Source organism: Balaenoptera ricei, chromosome 4 (assembly GCF_028023285.1).
Source record: "Balaenoptera ricei isolate mBalRic1 chromosome 4, mBalRic1.hap2, whole genome shotgun sequence".
NCBI lineage: Eukaryota > Metazoa > Chordata > Mammalia > Artiodactyla > Balaenopteridae > Balaenoptera > Balaenoptera ricei.
The window spans coordinates 68819507-68835061 of record NC_082642.1 but is presented as its reverse complement, the minus strand read 5'-3'; the positions used below and the strand labels follow the sequence as shown (position 1 = coordinate 68835061).

Sequence of the window (15555 nt, the reverse complement as noted above, 5' to 3'; positions counted from 1 at the left end):
AATTGTGTTACTAGTTTAGGTAGATACAGAGTTTAGATTTAAACATCTTTTTAAATACATTATGTTCCTTTAGCTTTACAGTGCAAAAAAATTACTAAAATGTATTATAATTTTACAAACTAAGAATAATGGTAGTATCTTAGATTTCAGGGAATTTTTTGGTACTTTAAAACAGAGAATGTTATTAGAATAAAATCAATGTGCTGCAAAATGCAAGCAGCAATGTCAGAGATTTAAGACTGATGCCTCATTTAAAAAAAAGTGCAATATGTTTCTTCGATGTCTTTTTGTTTAACTATTTTGTCTATTTTATCTTACACGCCTTCTACCTTCTATGAATACAAGGTAGACACATTAATCAAGCAACATTGCTTTTTTCAGCTCTGTAGATGTTGTTTAATCAGTAATTAATTTCTGCTGTGAAGAGTTTGCTAACAAATCCTAAATTCGTGTCTGATGGAGAAAAATAAACACACTGGAGCTTTAAATAACTGTTGGAGGAGGTAATTGAGAAGACGTGACCTCCTTGTCCTGAGAACTGGACCTGGGCAATTAGAGGTGCCTCACCCCCTCCCTGTCCTTGGAATGTACGTTCTGCCCACTGTTCCCACAGCGGGAGCCATTTTCAAGGGCGCAGCCTTGAGACAGCGATATGTCGCTGAGACCATCTGGACAGTATTCGTGACTGAACCCAGGTAAGGCCTCTATATACACTTTTAAGATGCTGGTAGGAGGGGTGTAAAGATCTACTCTTCTTGTGGCCGCCCAAAAGGAGCCTTGTAAGGAAGTTTCCTTGCTAATTAAATCTGCCATCTACCAATCTGGAGTGGTCTGCCTTTTTCTTCAGTTTCTCCCTACCCTCCGTGTAAGGGGGCCTGTTTGGGAACTAATAGCTGACCATAAATTCATACTTAAACTATTTCTCTGTGGTTGTGCCGACAGGTGTGCTGTCGAGAGAGGCTTTCGACCCCAATCATCTCCATCCGCGCCTCACAAAGTTCACCCTGAATAAAGAAAGCTAGATTTTAATCTAATACAAGTCTCTGCTGGCTACTTCTTAGCCAGGCTACACAACCACCGAGGCCATTTGGAGCAGAGAGATGATTAGAGGTGACATCTTGGGGGAAAGCAATTGCATCTTATGATGCAGGAATAATAATTGTAAAATTATGGCCAAACATCAATCATAGCACCTTAGCTTCTGTGGTTCTCTTCACTTTGGTTTCAGAGCTTGGAGTTTTTGTAAAACACAAATTTCCCAGTGGCTAACTGTGGCTTCAATTGTCTCCCTGTTCTATGTAGTCTGTAGCAGTCTATAAATAATATATATATAATTTTATTATCTTATAAATTATAAATTATTTTATATCTCTATTCTATATAATGACATGTATTATACATTTTGTAATACATAACTATGTATTATAATGTATTAATATTTATTATCAACATATATTACTGATATAAATTAATGTATATGTATTTGAAGGTTACTGACAATTAAGTGTAGTACATACAATCATGTGCTTCTCATCCTGATCACGATTTCAAAGGTCCTAAAGGCTCTATCTGATCTAGCCGTTTCCCAGCTTTTAGACCTCTTGCTATGTTTTAGCTTTTCGGCCTTTCTTTCTCTTAGAACCACCAAGCTCATCCCACCTTATGGCCTTTGCTTGTATTCTCTTTGGGTGGAGCATTCTGTGTTCAAACAGTCACATTTCTAGTGTGCACAGGTACTACTTGAAAGAACAGAAAATGTACCTAGAAAATTTGAACACAAACTTACCCTGTGACGCAGAAATTCCACATCTAGGTACATACCCATAGAGAAACACATATGCATCAGATAAAAAGCATGATTTTAAAAAAATGACCAGAGCTATGTTAGCTGTAATAGCAAACAAGGAGAGAACAAACAACTTGAAAAAAATCCAAATGTCAATAGAGAGCAGGATGGATAAATGCACTGTGATGAATTCACACACTGGAACATTATACATAGCACTGAATATGCATAAATATGCATCAGCATGGATGAATATCAGAAACAAAATGTAGACCTAAAAAAGCTAGTTGCAGACAAACAGAAAAAGCTATGATTTAATTTTTGTAACATTTTAAGCATTGAAAACTAGACAATTGTATATATGTGTGTGGTAAAATCATTAGGAAAACTAAGCAAATGACAAACACAAAATTAAAAATGGTGGCAAATTCTGGAGGTGGTGGTAATGGAGAAGTTGAGATCAGCAGGGATATGGAGGCTTCAAATGTTTTATTTCTTAAGCTAGATTTTACACATTTGTGTATTTTAGTTCTATATATGTGGTATAGACATGGAATAAATAATATAAATAATTATATTTTTATGTATTAAATTGGCCATCCATCCCTCTGTATTCATCATGTTTTATTTTCTCATACTTATCACTAACTGAAATTACTATATTCATTTATTGATGATCTGTTTATTGTTTGTCTCTCTCCTTTTCCCCACCAGACTGCAGGATAAAACTGGTACCTGGTCTCTCTGGGCTCAAAATAAGAGAGTACCTTGCACTTAGTAAGCACTGAATATACTAATCTGTTGATTTAATGAATCACTAGCAGATATGTATTACAGATATATTAACTACAGAGTATTGTGAGGGAGACATTTTTAGGTATTTATATATCGATCCTGTAGGGGTCTTAGATTTTAGTTGGATTTATTTATATCTTCAGTGAATCAAACCATTTTCTCATCAAACTGAGTTTCCTGTTTCTGCACCCATTGCTCTTCCTTGAATAGCTGACCATCGAAACATGTGATTTTATTTTCTTCATGGGAGGCATTTTGAATTTTGACATCTAATGAATCCTAATGTGACAAGATGAAAGATTAGGCAACACTTCAGCAACCCTCCTCTCATCTATTCTATCACTGGATAGGAAAGTTACTTGTAAATTTCCTGAAGGATGTAATCCTATTCCTGTTAACTGCCTGAAAAATAATTTGCTTGTGTTAAAGGAAAGTCCTTTTCTTGTTAATTTCTTAATGAAAAACAGTGTGAAAACTATTACTTAAATGGCATGGAAAAAGCCAGAAGTACTTAATTACTAAAGGAAGACCAGAAAAATGTTAAGTGAAGTGTAACAACAATTATAAAATGAGCCAAGAAGCCATTAAACAACATTTAGCATATGTATTTTAAAATTTTGCTTTTACTCAAATTGTACTCTTTGGCTGTTTAATTATTTCAGAAATAATAAATGATAATACTTTAATGTAGAGATTAAAAATAAATTCCTAACATCATTCCCAAGGACTGAGTCATTAGCTAATATAAATTTTTTTTCCAATCACAGAGTTATAAAAAAAACCGTTCAACTTTTGGCTCTACAATTTATGAAGTAACCTAATCTTCCTCCTCAGCTCTTTCCTCAAAATTTAATCACTGTAAAAAATTGCTGATTAAAATAATAATAATAATCTACAAGATAGAAAACTGAAGGAGATGCTACCAACCAAGAACAATCACAGATTTAATGTTGCAGAGAGGAGAAACATGACCTACCATAATGGGATGTAATAGCTCAGCCCCAGGTTTCTGGACTATATTGCTGGAGTCTGAACACTACTTTTGCTGCCCAGGCACTAACCTTCAGAAAGTTACTTTCTCTTTGTCTTGTTTCCTCATCCATAATATGGGGATAATAATAACAGTCCTTGTCTCATAGAGTTTTGAAAGTTGAATGAAATAATACATATAAAATACTTGGAATATCCCCAGCATATAGTATATGTTTTACCATTGGCTATCTGAAATATAAAACTTTAAATGTCAAGATTAATGTATTTGACTCTTAAGTTCTGTGTGAAAGAAATGATGGGTGTCTTACAAAATATCTCTTAAAGCCTAACAAGACAATGAACATGTCTAAAATAAACTGAGAAAATATATTAGAAATAGTGAAGTTAGCATATAAATTTATCTGGCAAGAAACCATGGATCAACTCTATGTTTAAAGTCTTACAAATGGGGCTTCCCTGGTGGCGCAGTGGTTGAGAATCCGCCTGCCAATGCAGGGGACACGGGTTCGAGCCCTGGTCTGGGGAGATCCCACATGCCGCGGAGCAACTAAGCCCGTGAGCCACAACCACTGAGCCTGCGCGTCTGGAGCCTGTGCTCCGCAACAAGAGAGGCCGCGATAATGAGAGGCCCGCGCACCGCGATGAAGAGTGGCCCCCACTTGCCACGACTAGAGAAAGCCCTCTTACAGAAACGAAGTCCCAACACAGCCAATAATAAATAAATATAAATTAAAAAAAAAAAGTCTTATAAATGATTTTTGCTTGTCTAAAATACAGGATGCCTTTAAAGTTGGATAAAATAAATAATATATCACAAATCACCTGAAAGGTATAGCTAATATTTCTACAGAAGAAAAGTATCTGGTCAACAGAAGGAGGAGACAAGCCACAGACTAAGAGAAATTATTTGCAAAAGGCACAAATGATAAAGGACTGTTATCCAAAACATCAAGAAGAACTCTTAAAACACTACAATAAGAAAAGAAACAACACACTAAAAATAGGCAAAAGTCCTGAACAGCTTCCTCATTAAGGAAGATATATAGATGACAAGTAAGCTTATGAAAAGATTAGGGAATTGCAAATTAAAACAACATTGAGATAGCATTACACACCTATTAGAATGGCCAAAATCTAAAACGCTGACAATACCAAATGCTGACAGTGACTTAAAGCAATAGGAACTCTGAGTCATTGCTGCTGCAAAATGGTACCCACTTTGGAACATAGTTTGACAGTTTCTTATAAAACTGAAATATTCTTATCATACAATTGAATAATTTTGCTTCTTGATATTTACCAAAATAAACTGAAAACTTATGTCCACACAAAAATATGCACACAAATGTTTAGAGCAGCTTTATTCTTCATTGCCAAAACTTGGAGGCAACCAAGATGTCCTTCAGGAGGTAAATAGATAAGTAAACTCTGGTACGTCCAGACAATGAAATATTATTCAGTGTTAAAAATAAATGAGCTATCAAGCCATGAAACAACATAGAAGAAACTTAAATGCATATTACTAAGTGAAAGAAGCCAATCTGAAGAAGCTACATACTATATGATTCTAACTATGTGATAGTCTGAAAAAGACAAAATTATGGACACGGTAAAAAGATTAGTAGTTGCCAGGGTTTAGGGGGACAGAGCACAGTATTTTTGGGGCAGTGAACCTATTCTGTGTGATACTACAATGGTGGATACATGTCATATATTTGTCCAAACCCATGAAATGTACATCACCAAGAGTGAACCCTAATGCAAGCTATGGACTTTGGGAGATAATGATGTGTCAATGTAGGTTCATCAGTTGTAACAAATATACCACTCTGGTAGGGGATGTCCATAGTGTGGGAGGTAGTATATATGTGGTAACAGAAGTTAATGGGAACTCTTTGTACTTTCCCTTTAATTTTGTTGTGAGCCTAAAACTGTTCTGAAAAAATAAAGTCTATTCATTAAAAAAAAAGTATCTGGCTTGTAGATATCGACTAAGCAATAATACAGTAATGTTAGCAGAATATAGAATCTAATTTTTCTGCATAAGAATTTGAAACTAGGTATTGAAATTATGTTTGGCTTATATACGCTTTAGCCATGATTATAAAACAACTAGAAAATTAAGTTCAAATAGACAAACAAAAAAGTTGCAAGTTTACTGCCCGAAATTAATCAACTAGATGATTTATTTTTTTTACCTTAAATACCTAGCCCTCCTTTTTTATATTTTTGTGAACACCCAAAATTGAGGAAATAAAGATTGAAAATTGAAGTGATATACTCATCTTATAAAAACATTTAGAATTATACAGTTATGCAGAACAAACTAAATATTAAGCCAAGAGTTGTATAAATTAGTAATAGTAGTGAATGTAGAATAAATTATAATTTAAGAATAACGATATCAATAACCTATAATGGAATGTAATCTGAAAAAAAATGAATCACTATGCTGTACATTTGCAACTAACACAATTTGTAAACCAACTATAATTCAATTAAAAAAATAATTATATCATTCTGAATTGCAACTTTGAGTTAAGCTTTGAAGAGGTAAAAAATAACCTTATTAAAAATAATTTGCATAAATTTTGGCAACCAACATTTCTTTCTAGTAGCTTGAATTAACTTAACAAGAGACCCTATTCATTGGAAACTAAAGTTTTATGCCAAATTTCAAGTAATTTCCATATATATATATGGCAGTTATATATGTATATGTATACTTACATATATATATGTACACTTACATATATATATATATATATATATATATATATATATATATATATATATATATACAGGCAAATTCTACTGAGACCAAACTTGCTATCTGTTACACTATTTTATTTACCCTAGTGTCAAGTTATTTGTATTTTATATTAAGCATTATGTTAGATTTTAGGGGACCTGAAATTTCCTAGTGTTCGGAATGATGCCTATAGATTAACGGATAGAATGGTTGGAAAACAGTGTCAATTCTCACTTTGAGTCAAATGGATTAACAGTCCAACTGGAATGGTCAATTTCTTCTATGCTAATGGTGTTAACAAGCAGAATGACACTTGACCAAATATTACCAGATAAACGGTTTCCAGAATAGTTTGAGCACCATATGTATAAGTAAAGCCTGTTTTTGTTTCTTTCTAGAAATCAGGAGCTGGAATAGATGTATTGCCCCGTTCTGCCCGATAAAACTGGAGAAAATGACTTTAGTTTTCAGTATTTAAGTTCCCCCACATGTAAAATAGCTGAAATAATACAGACTATTCTTTTTTTTAACCCAAAGAAATGTCAAAATTAATATGCCTGTACTGATTCATTACACATATTTACAGCCTTTTGTTGTACCAGGACATTCAATGACAGATAGTATTTCTGGTGGAACATCATAATAATCCTTCCATGCAAGATTTTTGAAAGTTGTTTCATATCTATGACCTTGTTTGAGATTTTTCAATGTTCCAGCAAGGTTGTCAAAATAGATATTAGTATTCGTATAGAACAGATGAAAAAAACTGAGGTTCAGAGAGTTGACATTGCTTTCCCACGATCATTTCGCTAGTAAGTTAGGTGGAGTCTACATGAAAACCTAGGTTAGTGACTCCTAAACAAATCCTCTTAGCTGCAAAATGATGTTGTTTACATTCTTAATGTTAGAGTGCAATATTTAAACACTGTTAAGAAACTGCATAATTCATATTTGTTTGTGATTTTTTTGTGTTGTGCTTGTTGGTGTATTTCATTTTCTTTTAGGTCATGTAGAAATATATTCCAGGAGATATTATTCAAGGCAATAAAATTTACAACAGTGTTTCCCAAACTGTTCAGTGGGACACATGTTCTGTGAGACTGAAGTTAATAAGTATTCCAGAAAGAAAACAGATTCTACAGTCAAATTAGTTTGGGAAATCTAGCATATTTGTACCTTTTGAACAGTCAGTGTACTAAGTCCTGCAGTAAAGCTGCCTGTTTAACTTTGTTACATATCCCACGTGCACCAATGATATAACTTAAATTGATTTTCTTATGGATTGAATTAGAGTATAATTGACTTTAGAACAGTTTGTGAAATACTTCTTTAGAGAAAATGTCATGAAAAATAAATTATTTGTAGTCTTTACTTTTTCTAGTAAAAAATTGACTTGTCACTAGTTATGATTAAATTATCATCATTTTAAGCACTTAGAGGGCAGATACTAGATGTTGCTCATCTTCTTCTTTCCTACTAACTAAAAATTGCTGGGCACACAATGGTAAGTTTTTTTTTTTTTTTAATGCACCTTTATTGGAGTATAATTGCTTTACAATGGTGTGTTAGTTTCTGTTGTACAACAAAGTGAATCAGCTATATTCATACATATATTCCCATATTCCCTCCCTCTTGAGCCTCCCTCCCCCCCATCCCACCCCTCTAGGTGGTCACAAAGCACCAAGCTGATCTCCCTGTGCTATGCAGCTGCTTCCCACTAGCTGACTATTTTACATAGTATATATATGTCGATGCTACTCTCACTTTGCTCCAGCTTCCCTCTCCCCTCCCCGTGTCCTCAAGTCCATTCTCTATGTCTGTCTTTATTCCTGCCCTGCCACTAGGTTCATCAGTACCAATTTTTTTTTTTTTTGTAGATTCCATATATGAATACAATGATCAGACATTTATGGAGTTACTATGAGGAACATGCTACTGCATTAAAAGTTAAAAACAAATTATAACCAATTTGTAATAATTTTCCTTGAATTGAATAACGTGACGAGGAAAAAAGATGAGAATTCTAATCTTGAGATCTTTCTCCTCTTTTCAGATGAGAATACAAATGCATCCTATTCTGCAAGAGACCAAAAGAAGAGGCAGAAACCACATTTCTCCTGCAAAATCCCCACTTGAACGGGGGAAAATTGGTTCCACTATTGACAAGATAAACCAAAATTATACACAATCACACACATTTTTTAAGTAAGATAAATGCAATATAGCACCGTGGGGAGGGGCAGTGCATTGACTGAACACTTACTTTCAGGAAAGAAAATGTGTGTATCTTCAAACATTGAGTATAACACTTTAACATCTTTAGCAGAATGTTATGGCTAAACTCCAACTCCCATGAAGGCAGAGACTGTATTTCCTTCATCACACAGTACATGGAACTTGGCTGACATATGGTAGACACTTGTTGTATGAATGGATGAATGAATGAGTGTACCATCAATCCTTCCCTTTTCAGTATCATTTGATTAGTTTTCTCACTGGGCCAGAGAGTTAGGAGTATCTTCAGTTGAAAACTCCTACTATTTTCTTCTCAGAGTTTTTTTTTTTCACTAAATAGTTTTTCAGGAAAACACTCTCTAACCAAGAGATGAAAAGCAGTGACATAATACACAGTAATGTGTATCTGGTTAAATCCTCAGGCATGGACTTGCACAGCAAGATAATTGCAGGGTTAGATCACTGCAAGCTATGCTAGTAAGTCTGGGCCAGGGCCAAAATGGCCTTTAGGTCCTATTACAATTCTGAATGATCGCTCCTCTTTCATCATATCTGACTCTAGAGGTATTTAAGGAACCTAGAGGGTTTTGTCTTACACAGGAATCCAACTGCCTGTCCCAAAGTCTCATGCAAAGCTGACCTGCCTAGAGCAGACGTATTTTCAAATGGAAGAGAGCTAGTTTATTCATGGTAAACTGAGTTGTTTCGCTTGAACCTAGTGATAAATGTCAAGAAAACAGTATTTCTCCCTTGCTTCTAGTAGAATACCTTCCCCCAACTTCTTTTAATAATCAGGTGGTCTGTACTAGGTATGCTTTTCCTAAAAAAAATTATAGTTAGATAATTTTCACTGTCAGAAAAATGTTGCTCTGTCTACCCCGTAAGTATAAAGTTTTCCCTATATTTTACCTGCTTCTGTAGCCTCGGAATTCAGTGACCTAAGTCCAAATTTGATAATAGTGAGACACATATGTTTAGCATTAGGGTTCATGAAAACAGTCTTGAGTATTCATTTGACTTGGTTCCTTCCTATGGCATCTGAAAAGTGGAGGTAACAAATGCCAATAATATAAGTATTGCGATGTGGCTTTTATTTTCCTGTTCTGAATATTAATGTGAACCCACCAATACATCAGACACATATTTTCACAGTTTACAGACATCTGCCACATCCTGTGAGTTGCAAAGTATTCAGTAATCGAGGACTGTTTCAATCTTATGATTTTGGAATTATTTGCAGATTAAGCAAAGACCAAAGCCCCCTATGTATGTGCATAGCTTTAAACACATTAGAACAGAAACTAAGCCATGTTTGTTGAGAAAAAAAAAGGAAGGTAGAATTTTTAAATTTAAAAACAACAGTCTGCAAATAATAGTCATTTCTCACTTTATTGAATTTTAATTTCCAATGATACACTAATAGTAATTTCTATTTCTTTACTTCACCAGATTTGATCTAGGTCTGAATCTTAAAAATGGCTTTTCTAGAAGCTACTAGTTTAAAATAAGCATTACTTAGTCAAGATAGTTCTGTAAACTTTATGCTACATACTTAGTAATAGATAAACTTCAATTTTTATTTTAAATTAAGCTAAAGCATCAAATGATCTCAATGATCATTTCAGCACTGCACCCTGTAGCCCCTAGTATTTAACAGACCATATTTTGAACCCTATAGGTGTGTACATTTTGTACTGTGAAAGATCTGGAGATGACAGAATATACTTTTAAATGTCAAAACTCTTAGAACTTTAAACCCATTTACCTAGAACCAGAGTAAACAGTAAAGCTTGCTATTTCAGAAATATATTTGGATTATTAATAGGAATCATTAAAACCTTCAGAGGGTTAGAAAAATATTTGCTTTCAACTATGTATTTTATAGGAAACTAGCCCCCTCTCCAAGCATATTTAACACTGTTAACCTTCAAACACATGTTACACATTCCCATCTTCTGCTTGTCATTAGGATATGACAGAAAACAAACCTACTGTATGCTCTAGCTAACTACCCACAATTTTATTTGTAAAAAAATACAAATGAAAGTTGTACACTATCCACTTACTCAGTATTTTTAGACATTTACCTAACACATGATTTAAAATAAGAGCTCTGGGCTTCCCTGGTGGTGCAGTGGTTGAGAATCTGCTTGCCAATGCAGGGGACACGGGTTCGAGCCCTGGTCTGGGAAGATTCCACATGCCGCGGAGCAACTAGGCCCGTGAGCCACAATTACTGAGCCTGCGCGTCTGGAGCCTGTGCTCTGCAACAAGAGAGGCCGCGATAGTGAGAGGCCTGCGCACCGCGATGAAGAGTGGCCCCCGCTTGCCACAACTAGAGAAAGCCCTCGCACAGAAACGAAGACCCAACACAGCCAAAAATAAATAAATAAATAAACTTATTTTAAAAAAAAGAAAAAAAAGCAGTATCAACCGAGCATACCTGCAAATTTTTAAAAAATAAATAAATAAAAAAATAAGAGTTCTGAGTAATATAATCTTCATGAAATTGCCTCAAAAGTGGTTAACTTAGGAAACCAAATGTCTGATTAAGATGCATTAGAAATCTTAAGAAACAATAATGTTACAAGTGGGATGATCAGAATGATAGCTATTATAATAAAGACATTAGGGAAATGGTTTGAATAATCTCAGAACTTTGGCAGAACATTAAATTGCCTTTTTCTGTATCAGAAGTAGCTACAATTGTTTCTGAAAGGAAAGAATAAATAGCAGGTTCTTGCAGGGAGAGCTCCAGCCCTTCCAGGAAGACAAGAGGGCACAGCCCTGGATCTCTCTTGCATACCCTTTGGAGAATTTGCTTGATATCTGGGAGGACAGGATTAGACCCTGGCCTTTGCTTGCACCTGGGCACCTAGCTGTACCGCCACTGGTCAGGTAGCATTTCACTGTGTATGATAAATTGATCCAGTCTTCACTCCCGTGGTGGCATAAGAGAGTTTCTTCAAAATTGCTGGGGCCCACACTATCCAGCTTCAAGTCATTTACTCAGAAGCTGCAGGCTCCTTTGGGCTGTCCAGAAATATAAGGATAAATCAGGTTTCTCTTGGTACTTCACATACCTCAGTCTCTTTACGTAGTGTCATATTGGGTACCCACCATGGGGTCGGTTACTTAGCCTCTTAGTACAAAGTCAGGAAGGGGACAGGACACCTCATTCAGGTTCACAAAGAAATATAGCTTTTCTATTCCAAAGCCTTAAATGCTGATATAATTTAAATTATAAAGATTCCCAAAACGATTTACTTAATTTTTTTGGCTAAGTAAATGGCTTCATGTACATGAAAGTACTGAGTTGATAACCAAACAAGATGGGCCATGTTGCTTTCCCATTTCTCTCTTTTTCTCTCGTAGACTGTGTAAAAAGTGTTCATTTTTACCTCACCAATTCCTCATAATCTATTCATTCCTTAATGTTTTGCAAACTGGCTTTCCCATTCATCACTTTCTAAAATGGTCCTTTTGATTCTCTCCTTAGTCTGTTGACTACTTTTCAGGTTACTCTCCTATTTCTGTTCTTGAATCACAGCCATTCCTTCTTGGTCTTAGAGCTACGATAAAATAATTTGCCCTCTTCCTTCACCTTCAAGATCAAAACAGAGGGTGAGGAATGCCTTGCCTAAGAAATTATTAACAGTTTAAGACCTTATTGGTTGTAGCTGCAAAGTATTTTCTCGGTATTGGAATAACCAAAAGAGTTACCCAGGTCTATTTCCAATTCTTAAAAATGTGCAAATAAAAAATGTGTGTGGGTGTGTATGTGGGGGGTGTGTATGGGCTTGTGGTGTGAGGTTGCGTGTGCTAATAGTATTGGGGGGGTGTATTGTATGGGGCGATGGTAGGGGAAAGATTTTAAAAATCACTATTTTTTGTGATAAGAAATATTCATTCCATTGTGAGAAAGATGGCCTTGCTAATTAAGAAGGCAGGTAGGAAAAAGTTTTCTCTCATAAGATTGACAATCTGCTTCCAAAAAGTTATTGTTTATCTTTGGGAAGTGTGTGAATTTGCTCCTACAGTCAGAGGAGTAATTAAGGTCTTCGCTAGAGGGAAGACCTTCAAGGGGACCGGGCTGGGAGGTCTTGTCCACCATAGACTATTTCGCCTGACTGGGAGTGCCAAAGCCTCTTCCCCCATCCTCCATCTCGTTGGTACCCAACCTTCCACCCGCCTGCTAACAAAAGTCAAAACTGTGCTCGATTCAAAGGGCAAAATCCCTCCAAGAACTAACTGGCAGGTCACCCAGGGATTAATTCACACTGAATTTTTTAGACGTGAGACTTGTACTGTTGGGAGAAAGAGAGATGGATCCTGAAGGAGAGATTAAATAGGTGGAATTGCCTAAAAAGTAGTTGGAAATTTAGATGGCAAAGGATAGAAAGACATTTTTCCAGTGAGGTTCAACCAAAAGATAAGGAGACAGGATAGGCTCTGGAATCTTTTATGATCTGTGAAGGTTTTAATTCCTTGGCTGCTTTTTCTTTGGTTTTACATTTCTCCCCTTCCAACATACAATTAATGTTACTGACCACATGACCTCTCAAAATTCCAATAAATCATAAAATCTTTATTTTCATATAAAAATCAAGAAGTGGGGCTGAGCTGACATGGATGGAACGAGAATTGAATGGATTCACTGGCAGAAGCTGAGTAGAGTCTGAGGTGACCATGAGACTTTGTGGTACCCAGGAATTCACAGCAAGTTTGGGGAGGGCGCTGGACTTTCCACAAATCACGGACTAGAGCTTGAGCCTAGCTTATCTGTGGCCAAAGGACAGAGTGACCCTAGCAGATTCTTGGATTCCATGCTTGGTGAACATTCCCTATGGTCCTCTCATCTACTCCCTTGGCACAGAGCACTGAGTCTTATACCTGGAACATAACAATCATTTGCCAGATTGAATTTCCTTATTGAGATCACTTAAAATCATCTATTACTGGATAAAGAACAGAATCATTTTCCTGACACCTGAGGCAGTGACAGAGTCTACCCTGAACACTGTTAAGCCCACAGTGACTAGCAGAGTGCCCTGAACTCTGGGAAGTGCTTAGCAAATGTTTATTGATGATAAATCCAAAAGGTTCCAGAAGCTTTACAGGAGGTTACAAACAGACTGAAAAAAAAAAAAAATCCATAAATCCCTCAAGACAGGGTCAGTCTTACAATCTTATTTTCTCTGAAGCAGTTTTAAAAGAAAAGTTTTCTTTAAAGAAAAAGAAATTTTCCTTTCCATGAAAGGAAAATTTTAAATATCCTATGTTTATGATACAGGTTTGCAAATACAATCAGAATGCCAAGTATTACTATAAAGGGCTTGATTTTTTTGGTTTAACCTTCCCTTTTCCCCCTTTCGGTTATGAAGAATTTCAACAACAGGAAGTTGAAAGAGTAATAAAATGAGTGCTCATATGCCCACCGTCTAAAATCAACAATTAATATTTTACCATGTTTGCTTGCCCTCTCTCTTGCTCTCTTACTTTCTTTCTCATTCTGGGAGGGATTATTTGAAAGTAAATTTCATACATAAGTCTTTCTCTCAAATAATTCAGTTTTCATCTTCTAAGAATAAGCATATTTCCTTATGTAGCTATAATATCACTATCACACTTAAAACTACAATTCTGTAATACCATTCAATATCCAATTCATATTCCAATATTCCCAATTGTCATTAAAATGTCTTTTATAACTATTTTTTTAAACCAATATCCAATAAAGCTTCCCATATTGCATTTGTCTACAGCAGTCCCCCACCAGTTTTTTCTCCCATTACACTGACTTTTAGAAGAAATCAGGCCAACTGCCTTGTAGAAGGGCTTACAATTTGGATTTCTGTGTTTCCTCCTGGTTTTAGTTAACCTGTTCCTCTGTCCTCTGCACTTCCTGTGAACTGGAAGTTATGTCTAAAGGTTGGTCAGATTTAAGTTAAACAGTCTTGGCAAGAATACCCTATAAGCAATACTTTGTACTTCATATTACTTCAAATCAGAAGGCACATAATGTCAGCCTATCTCACTATTAATGAAGTTAAATTTGATCTCTTGGATAAGGTGGTTCCCACCAGATTTCTCCATAGTAAAATGAAGTTTTCCCATTTGCAATTAACAAGTAATCTATAGAGCAATACGTTGAAACTTTGCAATTATTCTGTTACCACCACTCCCACCCCAAACTTTCACATAATGGCTTTAGCATCTGTTGGTGATCTATCAATTGTTTCACTGGGGATTACTCAGCACTTTTTATTACTACTATAGACACAAGTGATATCCTAGAGGAAGTGTAAAGAGGAAACCAAACCATTAATAAAAATGTTTTTGTCTTGAACTCATTTGGAAGCCTCCAGATCAGCATAGGATAGATAAACAGCAAGGTCCTACTATACAGAACAGGGAACTATATCCAGTCTCCTGGGATAAACCATAATGGAAAAGAATATTAAAAAAAGAATGTGTATATGTGTATAACTGAGTCACTTAGCTGTACAGCAGAGATTGGCACAGCATTGTAAATCAACTATACGTCAATAAAAAACACACACACACACAAACAGATAGCAGATGGGATATGTCAACCACATAGTGGAACATATTTGCTTCTATGGAACAGATATTTGAAAAATAGTTCAAAGATTTAGGGAAGTTTGAAGAGGATAATCTTTACAGTTTGTCATTATGACCACTTTGGTGGTCTTCATCAATTGTTGGTTACTTATTCTATGAGAATCTGGAACAGTTTGATAGCAAGCATATTAGAATCACCTCCCATGAAAGAATAAACATAGGAGGGGAAAATCACATAAACAGCAAATACCTTTGAAGTATGAATAATAAGATCCTAAAAGTAATTTAAACTAGAAAGAAAAAAGGATATCTTCAAGAATGGAAAGAATTCCTTAATTTCTCTAGTTCAGACCGTTTTAACACTACCAAAATCAAGGATTGAATGAGTACAAACTGATGGGAGTCTTTG

At 35.5% G+C, this 15555-nt stretch overlaps 1 protein-coding gene and 1 long non-coding RNA gene across 7 annotated transcripts in view; one reads left to right on the top strand and one right to left on the bottom strand.

Annotated features, from left to right (window-relative positions):
• NLGN1 (neuroligin 1) overlaps positions 1-15555 on the bottom strand; it is a 707492-nt gene that overhangs the window by 129752 nt on the left and 562185 nt on the right. The window lies entirely within an intron of this gene.
• Positions 586-10981, top strand: LOC132365308 (uncharacterized). The gene is made up of 3 exons (XR_009503072.1): positions 586-695; positions 8380-8531; positions 10724-10981. It is a non-coding gene; the product is annotated as an uncharacterized LOC132365308 (long non-coding RNA).